At 43.5% G+C, this 12078-nt stretch overlaps 1 protein-coding gene across 2 annotated transcripts in view; it reads right to left on the bottom strand.

Annotated features, from left to right (window-relative positions):
- The window catches only part of LOC114942940 (pancreatic lipase-related protein 2-like), a 192246-nt gene that overhangs the window by 36513 nt on the left and 143655 nt on the right, over positions 1 to 12078 (bottom strand). The gene's annotated exons all lie outside the window — the stretch shown is intronic.

The following is a 12078-nucleotide window of genomic DNA, read 5'->3' as shown; positions in this document are numbered from 1 at the left end:
AGAAAAGGGAGTGCTAAATTGGGATACACGGCGCGGATAGGAGGGTAGCGAGAGAGGGGCCGCTATAAAAAGACCGTCTAGATTCGCTTTAGCGAGTTTTCCAGGTAACTTTCTATCGTTGCCTGGCAATGCATACAACGCCGTCCGTTAATTAGTTCTGCGCGCGTTACACATAAAAATAGAGATGAATTCGGAAGAATGCGTACGCACTCTTCGATGATGTTTCTTCAAAATCTCTACCCACGAGATTACTTTCTCAATCCAGATGATATCGATAGATTCGATACGATCGACGAAATTTGTCGCGAGAGCGCTAAGATGTACGCACTCGTGATCCGATCGGAAACAAGAAACCGGCGAAACAAGAACGGGAACATTCCCGTGGCGATCTCGTGCTCCTGTTTCTCGGAGAAGGTATCATCATTTTTGCCGTTCCGCCGAGTCTCGAACAGCGACGCAGCACGTAACGTAACGCGACGTAACGTAATACGGAGAAATAATAGGTTGATGAGGGCTGGAGTCGAGGGGGAGAGAAACGAAAGGACGGGGATGAGGACGCGCGAGTGAGGCGCCTACGGGGAGACAAGGGGGTTTCGGTGAAGGCAGAAACGGGGGCCTGGGGGTGCCGGCGTCCTGTTCATTATGCAACGACGCGACTGCACGTCCCCCCGGCGACGTCTCCCCCTTCCCTCACGCCCTCTCTCTCTCTCTCTCTCTCTCTCGTTCTCTCCTACCCTCCCGGAACAACGAGCCACGATTCTCCGGTGCAGCGGAGAACGGGCGCAAAGTACAATCGGGAGGCCCCGCGGTTAATGAGTCGGCCGAACAAAGCGAAAAACCGTCCATTAAATAATGCGCGATGCAACGTCGGCGCAGCCGCGCGCTAGAGATATGCACGGGAAAAGGGAGATGCTTTTTTGCGAAATTTCGAGAGCCGCTAGGTGTGTCTCTCGAGCCTCCCTTCGCTCTTCCTTTGCGCTTCCGTCTCGCGTTCGATATAATCGATCGAGGATAAAACTCGTTTGGCGGAGATCGATATGACGCTGCGGAAGTATTCGTCGCGGACGTATTAAATATATATATATATATATATAATATCGCTTTTAATCTTCGGCATTTTTAACGCCCTATCGCGGCCCATTTATCCCGGCGAGCGGCGCAATCGCGATCGCAAGAGACAGGGCATATAATTAAATGCGAAAGTTTGTTAGAACTACGCGTAGCGTTGTTACTCACTTGTCCCGTTCCCTGATAATTACTGCGATGCATTTATTCGCGTTCTCTCTGCAGTCAAGCTCGCGCTGGCTGGTTATGGGCTTTTGTAAACCCTTTGAGTGGTTTCTCCGAGAAACAGTCGCTCTATATGTTCCGCCGCATTGTTGCCCTTTTAAGCTCTAAGGATTTCTAATGCCGCGTCGCGCAGCAGTGTATGCTCCGCCAGTACACCGAAATGCATATATCCAAGTAATTGCTCGTGATTAAATAGCGTTATTAGGATAATTGATGGCGCCGCTGCGTGTAGAAAACCGCAGCCGTTTGCCTTTAGTAATCGCGCTAAAGGTAACGATAATAGCTTTTTTATTACGCGCAAACAACAATTCGCGCCTTCCATTCGTTTCTTCGAAGGTCCGACAATATCGATATACATATACGTATATAAGAATAGTCTATTTAAATCAAGACAAAAAGATTTGTCGCGTTGATCAAATGTTTTTAGTAAACAGAGTTAAATAAGTAAAACATTCGATCAACGTGACAAATCTTTTCGTCTTGATTTAAATAGACTATTCTTTATTTGGAATATTTAAATAATTCAATACGCTCGTGTTAAACGTCACGGATAAATTATGCAAGTGTGACTATCTTTGCAAAAAAGTACTTTAAGCAGCGTAAAAAAAAATTTAAAACCAACTTATAATTCGATTAAATGCTATTAAATATTACAATTGCAAGAAAAAAAAATAAGATTATCCCTTACATTAAGCTACAATACCTAATACGTACAATCTCATAAAATGTATAAATCCCCATACGTTGCAGAGTTGACGCACCCTGTAGACCGTGATCTAAACTTTCATCTAAACTTTCATCTAACCTCCCCTATGCATCTAATCGAGCCCCACCACTATATTCTACGAAAGGGCTAGGAAAGGAATGGGAGTGGGGTTCCGTCCAAGTATGGTGGGGATCCAACACACTAACGCATTTGCAAACGGATAAGCGTATGTACATGAACGTAGTAGGAGTAACGACCCTTAATAAAACGTAGGTCTCGAAGGGGACGCAGCAGCTCGTAAAAGAGTATTAAGAGAGATCGTCGTGAAAACGTCTTACAAGATTATTTGTATAATATGTTCTTTTGTGATTCGCACAAAGGAGAGAGTGGTAAAGACATCTATGACTTTTAACAAACGTATTCTTTCAAATGTGATTATTTTAAGTAGATCGTTTATTACGATCGTTCTGATAATTCTCATAATATCACCTTCTATCATCGATTTTTGGTTGTAGTTTATTAAATATTATTAAGTAAAAAGAAAATTCTTCTTTGACTGTTTTTTAATTGACGATTTTCGACACATTATAAACAAAAAAATTGTGAAATTTGATCAAATTCAATCTGTTACGTCGATAAGATAAGATGAGATTAATTATCGTTTCCAACGAGATACCGGATCTGCATGTAAAAAGACAACGAAAATTCGCAATCGACTTTCTCAGTCGGAAATCCAGGGTATTTGCTCAGCGCACCGAGAACGGATAATCCTTTTATTACTCCTGACATCGAGAGAGAACCGGTCAACCCGAGATCACCGGAGATCTGCATTCCTACTTTGGAGGGCGCGAGAGAAAGACAGATTGCCGCGCTATCTCTCTCTCTCTCTCTCTCTCTCTCCGGTGACACGAGAAATAAAAATTCATGCCCTTCTGACGTGCGATAAGTTCACCTATCCGGGCGGATAAACCGTCGACGACGACGACGACGACGACGACGACGTCTCTGAAAACGACGCGGAACTCTTTTTTTTTCAGCCGCGCGGTTAAAATGCAAATTAAGTCGGCGTGCTTAAGAATGTGAGATTATTAAGGGAGACCGCCGACTTTTGCCGCCCCCGCGGGTACCACGAAAACATTTCCTCGCTCCATCCTCCTTCTTCCTTCCCTCCTCCTCCGACCCCGGCGCGCCGTGCATTATAAAATACACATATTACTCCCGCGGCTTGTCCCCGTGTCATATTCTTTCGTCTGCCCCTCGGGGAAAAACGACAGAACGTCAGGCTACTTGAGACTGCTGCGGCAATAAACGACTTTAGACTTCAGCTCTCGCTCTCGAGGAAAAAAAATGTCAAAGCTGCGAAAATTGAGTTCCCTTACTAATTTTTCTCCAACTTCTCTGGAAAATCAACTCGACGCGATCTATTCTATTTAATACTCAATTTTCCCCTCGCGCATATTGCAAAAACATATTTTTATTATTTCAATCACACATGGAAACACACACATTAATCGTATTTTATAATTGAACTATAAATATTTATTATTTTGTAGGAAATCAATTGTTTTATCTACTTCTAAATCAATTGTTTTATCTACTTCTAAATCACGAGATATTTGATCACCGCATGTTTTTTTGTCATACCGTGGTCGAAATTGTAGCATTTATATATATATATTTGCACACACACACACACACACACACACACACACACAAAGGACATTTTCCGCTTCGCGATATCAAATACGAAACCGATCGGCGAAAATGGATTTTAAGAGTCTGCTGTCGAAATAAAAATATAAATCTGAATATATTGTATATGACATTACAGAAGGGGTTGCTGGCATCGCTGTTATTTATACGTTATCAGACGTATCCTAGTATCTATAAATATAGCTAATTAAGGAACACGCGATGTCAACATATGTATTTCTGCATAGCGCAGACACATTATTGTATACATTTCTCCTGCAACCGGCATGGCGAAACTGGTATGCTTGGCAATCTGTTTTCTATCACGCTAATGTTACCCGAGGACACTCGTCGTAACTCAGTTACAGCGCAAATTCGTCAATAGCGCAAATAGAATGTACAACAGGCTTGTCGTGCCGTTAAATCGATACAACAATTTCGTCGGTTCGCTCCACTCGTTAGACGTGTTCCTCGGAAAAGAGGGCGCCACGCAACTATCCGTTCGCATCGTCTCACCCCTGTCTGTCGCGACGAAGTGGAGTCTTTCTATTCGCAGAAGCAATCGATCCCGAAGGAAACAGCTGTCTCGTTTACCAAAATCTTCGATCCCGACCGTCAAAGTCGCTCGCGCTTTTATTTATAGAGCGAAAAACGGCGTTTTAATCGACGTCTCCGGGTAAAATCGGTCGAAACCGATCGACGGCGGGACCTTGATCCAATCAAGATGCAGGTATTTATTTTTGCGTTCGTTTAAAAACGTGTTGAAATGCAAAAAAAAAAAAGTAAACGGCCATGGCGATGGCCAAGCGAGAGGGGTTGAAGGCGGCAGAAACGTCGGAGTCTCGCGCTTGATGGAGGACGAGAAGGAGGAAGAGGGTTGACGAGGGTGAGAAGGAGTAGCGTGGCTGGTGAGCGTGGAGGGATATAACCGAGGGAGCGCAGCGAGGGGCAATAGCGATTCGAGGGCCCGAAGGGCGAGGAGAGCGAGAAGGGTGCGTGGTGGGTGGGCGAGGGGGGAAGGGGATGAAAATGCAAAAAGGCGCCGGGGGCCTCGCTCAATACCGGTGCGGCGGCGCAAGCGCTTTCATTTTGTTTTTCGTACGTCGCCGCGTCGCCCGCTTTCGTTTTTCCAAGATGGCCGCGCCGCGTTCGCCGATGCATAACGTCGGTAACCCCGGGCCCCTCGAGAGGGTTGGCAACGAGGGTTGATACCCTACCTTGCCGATCGAGAAAGGAACGCGACCAACACCCTCCGCTGCGTGGCGCGTTAGTCGTTCTCCTCGACGAGGGGTTGCTCGGAGACTTCGATACTAGTACGCGAGATCAGCGAGATCCTTTGCCCCTAAGCTACGGAAGGAACGGAATTAGAAATTCTCCCATATTTTCATTAATATAATTGTATCGTATAATTAGATTTAATTCATCCATTACACGATATCTCACATTATTCGTCTCATCTTTCTTTTTTTTTTTTTTTTTTTAAACGGAATTGAAATTTTTATCCAATAGTTTTATATATCAAGCACTATATAAGTTTACTTTAATTTCAAAAAGTTTAGAATTAATATCGTTAATAAAAGATGAACGGTTTAATAATAAATGTCGGGAAAGAATATCACATTTCTTTAATTCCGGCGAAAAAAGTTTCTCGCTGAAAATTCTGTGCAATATAGCCGTTATATACTGGTCGTTGTATTATTCAATTTTTGCCAATACCAAGACGCGACGCGCAAGTGCACACACAGCTACTTCCGACTTGCAGCGAAATGCTTTTAAACGGTTTTGAAAAATTCACGGTGCTGGATCGAGTGTCACGTTTCATTTATTTCTTCATTATCCGCCTCCTTCTATTTATCCTGCAAATGTTATTATTTTTTTAGCGCGACGGACGCCGCGCCGTTACAATCTTGACGAATATTTATCTCAATTCCTCGACAAAATACGATCAAGCCGTCTCATTAAAAACGGACGAGGATAGATTCAAATTGCTGCGCTTCCGTTATAATTTAGTAACTCAATAAAATACTGGCAAAGTCTCCCCCATTAAGTCACGCGCAATCAGAGGTTCTCAAGGATGCAATTTGTCAACGCACGCAATTCGAGGACAATCGCGGTCGAAAGAATAAAAAAAAAAGACTTACGCGTAATTTAATGAGCAGGCGACCAATGTAAAATGCATTTATGACGGGATTCAAAGCAGCCGGAGAATGGGCGGCAGTAAGTAGTAATATCGCAAATATCAGCGCCAGCGACAATCACGCGTACAAGTAACCGCGTTGAAATCATTCTTTTTTATTCATTTACGAGAAATGCACTTCGTCATTAATAATAGACAAGTATGCAGATTCAATCACAGCGTTAATATTCCGAGAAATAAACGTCACAATTATTGCAAATAATGTTACAATTTTCTAAATAATACAGATGATATAATTGATGAAAATGTAAACGAAATAATTAGAATAGGATAAATAAATTATTCTTCATCAACATGAAACATTTATGAGAATATAAAAATTATAAATTGTTGATCTGGATTATAGTTTCACGTAATTTTATTTTTTTTAAGAATGTGCATTTTCATGATTTTACAATACAATGTGTATATAATTATGCTTATACGATTACGCTCGCTGATAATTCGCTCGCGAATAATTCGAGACTTAAAATTCGGATTCCGCGATCGATCCTATTACGGCAATTGAGAGTCACTGACGTTCACAGGTAGATGCAGAATGCGGCGAATAACGATTCAAAAAAGAAAAGGTGAGAAGCGCCGACGGATCGACGTCAAACAGTCGCGGCGATACTTGACGATGGTCGGCGCACGGTGGTCATATGGAAGTTTCAAAATCATCACTAACGCGAAGTATTGATCAAAAGTCGTCGAATTACTGCGATAACGATCGCGGGCCATTAAGCTCGTTATAATGATGGATAACGTAGAAACGCGCGAATCCGCCGCTCGTCAGCACCAAAATATACTGCGCAATATACGCGAGAAAACCCGTTTATAGAATATTTAAGAACTATTATTAAGAGCAATTACCTCACCCCACACACACACAGTACAAAAGTTGAAATTTAAACTAGAAGAAACGGTAGATTCTTTAATATAAAAAAATCAATAATGTAACAGAGATGTTTAATATCGGGAATTATAAATTTTTAACGATTAAGCTCCAAGCATGTAAATAGATGATAATTTTTTTTGTTTTTTTTTTTTTCACCCGATTTTAAAATATATTTTATATTAGCCGAGATTAAATTGAATTTTTCTCAATAATAGATCGACAACATTTAAACTGTAATATTTACATACTAAAAGATAAATAAGTTATTTGTAATAATTATATAGCATATAAACATAATTATAGTAATTATGTTTACGCCATAAGATCACTGTTTAGAAAAAATCGAATTCGGATTAGTCGAAATATTCATAATTGAGAGAATATGTAATAGTTTGGAAACAGATTTTGTATATTGAGAAAGTAGTCATACAGTATCATAACTTTCTCTCTGTCAATATATCGAGAAAGAATTTCGAGGTAGAAACACCGGAGAGCAAACACATGGATACACACGCGCATTCCCTCTCTGGGTGGTTGTAAAATATAAATAAAATATTTAACGCTTACCGAAAATCGATAAAATAATAATCGTAAAGGTGTTCTCAATCTGTCTTTCGTTAAATCTTAAGAAGGACATCACATCAAGATGGATATATCCGTTCTGTGTCAATACTGGAAATCGTTAAAGTGAAATTCCGCATGGCGAGCGTAAACAAACGGATGTGCGCTTCTCGTCGATTCCGCGATGTTTATTCCCGCCCGAGTTCTCTCGGACGGTCGTCGATTTAAAAATGCGCCACCCGCATCACCGTGACACGCGGAGCGGAAACAGCACCAACTTTTCGGATATTCGCGGACAGACGCAGTTCGACGCCGAAATTGGCGCCTGTCGGTCTCCGATAATGGACCAGTAATTGTGACGGAACTTGGGTTTGGGATAATCTATATAGATTTCTATGCAGAGAGAGAGAGAGAGAGAGAGAGAGAGAGAGAGTGTGTGTGTGCGTATAAATAAGGAGATTGCGTTGCGTTTCCTCTTGAAAATAAAAATAACGCGCGCGCGAGAAAGATAAACTCTCGGAGAAGAGAGGAGAGTGTCCGCGTACGATGCTTGCAATCGAAACGATAATTGCCGCAGCTCAAAATCAATAACGCCTTGCCGCGACGTTTGAAAGCAAACGCCGTCGCGATTTGCAGACAGCGCCGTTTCAAAGGTCGTTCCGATATACTGCATATGCGTAATATCGCTAATTTATCGAGTTTGCCGAGTCAAATACCTCGCTCGCACGCGCGCACTTCGGATTAATCGGGCAACACGCATGCAATCCTTTTTCTTTCTCTTTTTGACGTGAACGAAATGACTTGGTCACGCCTTGATTTGCCTATACAGAAGGCATAATAACTAAAAATTTATATATACGATAAAACTAATTTATTACACATAGATATTTGATATAGATAATTATATGGGATAATTAAAATATAAATTTATGTGACGAAGAATTCATGGACGTCCGCAGGATTTTTTCCGGGAGGAGCATGATTAATTTTTATATTAAATAAAATTGCAAATGAATTCCAGTGTTTATTCACAAGGAGAGAACAAATGCTTAATTTTTTTACCGATTCCAAATTTCAAGGGAGGAAGCAAAAAAAAAAAAAAAAAAAGAAGGGTTTCTCGCTTTTTAAATCCATTATATACAGTTATTTGAAAAATAGAAGCCGATAGAAAATTATTAATATATATATTTAACTCGCGATATACAGTTTTTCTGTATTTTTCTACGAATCAGTAGAAGTAGTCGACGATTGGTCAGACGCGTCTCTGCAGTCGATCGCTTCGATGAGCGCGCAAAATTGAAGGTTCGCGTTTTATACGCGCGTTTCCAACTAACAAAAATCTGATGTCTGATAAACGTCGCGATATATATATATATATAGCATAATTCGTGCATTTATCGCGTCGCAACCGCGATGCTCGTAATCCGACATTGGGCGCTTCTTTCGCGCATGATGACGAGCGTCGCGGCGACCATCGCGGTTGTTCGCGCGTCCACGATGAAGTTGGTGGGGCGGTGGGAGTCTCGCGGAAAAACAAAAGAGGGAAAAGCGACCCTCGGAAAACAGACCGCGAGGCGAGACGGAGGGAGGAAAGCGGGAGAAAGGTCCGCAAAAGTACAAAACAGGAGAAAGACCGACGGATAGACTGCGGAGAAAGAGAAATAGTTGTATGAACGATGAGGAGAGAAGGGAAGGAGGTGAAAGAGGAGAATGGAGAGAGAGAGAGAGAGAGAAAGACGGAGGTCGCCGTGGTTGGACATTAAGAACGTTTCGTGCGGCAATTTAACCGGCAAGGGACGTCGCGCGAAAGGCGCAGGCAGGAAGGGTGCGTGGAAAACGGCAGGTACGCGGGAGAGAGAGAGAGAGAGAGATACGGCGTACGAGAATTTTTACGACTTCTACGCGCTTGCGCCTGCACACCTGGAGATTAGGTTTAACAGCCTTAATTTTAAAAAATTGCCGCCTCTCTCGCCCTCTTCTTCCACCCGACCCGCGGTTCCTGATCCTTTTCCAACGTCTCCCACCGCAACCCTTCGCCCATCCTCGACCGACCTCGACCGTATATACCTTCCGTCCTCCCCCGAAAACAAAATTGCGCCGCTTTGCACTGTTGGGGGGATAAAGTCCTGGGTGCTTCTCGACACGCTGACCCTCCCTTCGCCCTGCCTCACCCATCCGATAACCGGCACCCACGACACCCCCATGGATGCTGAAACACGCGAGGGTATTTAGCCCATTTGCGCGGTCGCCTATAGCTCGTCCGGGGGTTAGCTATCGCGGCTGACTTTGAGATTATCCTAAAGAAACGCCCTTTAAAACATAGGTTTCCCTCTTTTTAAGTTGGAACTTTTATTCTTTTTCCTCCGTCTTTTATTATTTGTTCTTCTCACTCCACGTTCCCTTTCTCGCACTTGTTACGCTTTACCGTAGAAGGTGTAAGAAAGCACAATTAAAAGGAATTACCGCACCAACACATTTTAAATGCGGAAAGAGTGTGTATATAGTTTCCTTTTATTCTTTGCAGTTTTACGAATTCTTACAATTCTGACGATTTAAATTCGGACGTCTTGGGCCCGACGCGGATAAAAAAATTATACATAGAATCTTTGATATACTTGTATAATCGGAGGTTTCACAAATTATTGCTTATATTTGAAGAGAACTGTTCCGATATATGATAAACATTTATTCGTTCAATAACCGTGTCTTCCTAGAAACGTTGTTAATTATTTTCCTCTCTATTTTAATCGATTTAAATATATTTCGAGTGTTTAATGACATATAGTCCCGCTTGTGTTTCCGTTGAAAAAATCTATAAAAAAATATTAAATCCCGATATGATATTGCAACTCATTCGCGACTTTGATATTAACAAAATAATATTTATTGGTCGGATTGTCATATATCTCGATAGAGCATATTTACTGCAATTTTAATAATTATTCTATGAATTATGTTATAATAGTATGCTCTGCTCTCTTCGCGCGCGCTCTCTCTCTCTCTCTCTCGTTCTCTCTTTCCCTCTCTGGAAAGCCTTTTAGCAAATTTTACTATTGTTACTATTACGATGAATTTCAAATGAAATCATGAATAACCGCCGCAAGATCTAATAATTACAACATAGTATAGGAGTGAAATTATTATTCGCGTTACATACTAATATTCTGCATGAATCATTACAATATTGTTTGGTTACCGCTTTTACGTTGCACGTCTCTTGGAAAATCACCAATTTTCGGCTGTTTATCGCTAAAAGCCTTTGCAACAAAACATTTCGCGTTAATTACAATATCCTATCGTTTAGGTTTAGCAATTTGCTTTCTTTGAAGAAACATTTATCAGCGAAATGAATAATTTCGGAATAATGAAACGTATACGCGTTATATCTGGAATCGTAACGGATAGAGAGAGAAGAACTTTCTCGCTCGGTCCGTTTATCTCCGACATTCACGACGCACCGAAAAGGCGTATTCAATTTGACGTAGGGCGAGATCGGTCGACCACGAGAGCACGGCCCAGACGCCTAGATTAATTAACAACTTCACCGAGCGTCCCTTCTCGTAGGGCCTTTTTGGTCATTCCGAGAAATTTTGCGTGCCGTGCACCCCCTCTTACAGCCACAATAAAATCCACGTTGAGCCAGGTTCCAGACTCGTGTGAAATATCGCCGCGAATTATCATACCATCTGAAATTAAAGGGTTGAAATTTCGGGGTGGTACCCGGCGGTGGTGCCCGGTGGAAAATAATTTTGATGCTGCTCGCTCTACGTACTCCTACAACCAAGTCCCCCCCCCCCCTCCACATCTCCTTGCGTTCCTCGCTAATCCCCTTTTCCTCCCCGCGTACCCCTTCGCGCCGACGCTCCTGTTCCGGTACTCCAGCCGGCAACGCGGAGAAGGAGAGCCAACTCCGTGAGGAGCACCAAAGGGGTGGTTACCGTGACGAAAGGGGAAAGGTGCCGAAGCAGGAGCGGGAGACGGGAAGAACGGGAGTTCAGTCGGCGAGCGGAGAAAGAGCACGCGGGACAGAGAGATAAATAGAGAAAACGGTAGCGCGCGTCGGGGGAGAATCGGGAAGGAGAGAACGCGAGAGAGGGTTGCGCGGTCCGCCGCGCCGCGGCGCAGAATCTCGACCTCTTCGCCCGGCCGCCGCGCGCATTTTCCTCCCTCTTTCCGGCCCTCTTAGCCGTCCTCTTTTCTCTCTCTTTTTTTTTTTTTTTTTTTTTTTTTTTTTTTTTTGCGCTAGGCCGCCGTCACGGGGCGCGCGCGCTGCTCTTCATCCCCGCGTCGATTTTTCTTTTCGAGCGTCTGCGCGGCCACGCCCCCGCGTCACAATGGCCGCGTAGCCGAAAATTCGTCGCTGGGGCGGCACCCTTTTCCGCGACCCCCGCGTCTTTTTCGCCAGAATTGTCCCTCGCGCCCCTCCCCCCGTCCTTTCCACTTTCCTCCGTCCTTTTTTTCTCTCCCTTTTTTTTTTGTCCCCTCCGCCTCCACTCCGCCGCCGACATCGACGTCGATCTGGCATCGGCCGTCTCCGTCGCTCGTGCGTTCGCCGCTCTCCTCGACTTCGCCCCAGGGGTGTATTTTAAGAGGTCCCTCGACCAACTTCCCCCTCACTTTCACCCCCGCGGCTACGACGCGATACGTCCGGTGCTATACGCGATACTTGAGGCGCGTAATGTATGCGCCCGTCTTCGGCCGGGTGTTTACACGGCCGCTGTTTGACGATCGATTATGCCCGATGCTTAATGAGAC

Source organism: Nylanderia fulva, unplaced genomic scaffold (genome assembly GCF_048542155.1).
Source record: "Nylanderia fulva isolate GAGA-0341 unplaced genomic scaffold, ASM4854215v1 Scaffold2, whole genome shotgun sequence".
Taxonomy (NCBI): domain Eukaryota; kingdom Metazoa; phylum Arthropoda; class Insecta; order Hymenoptera; family Formicidae; genus Nylanderia; species Nylanderia fulva.
This window is presented reverse-complemented; position numbering and strand designations above follow the sequence as displayed.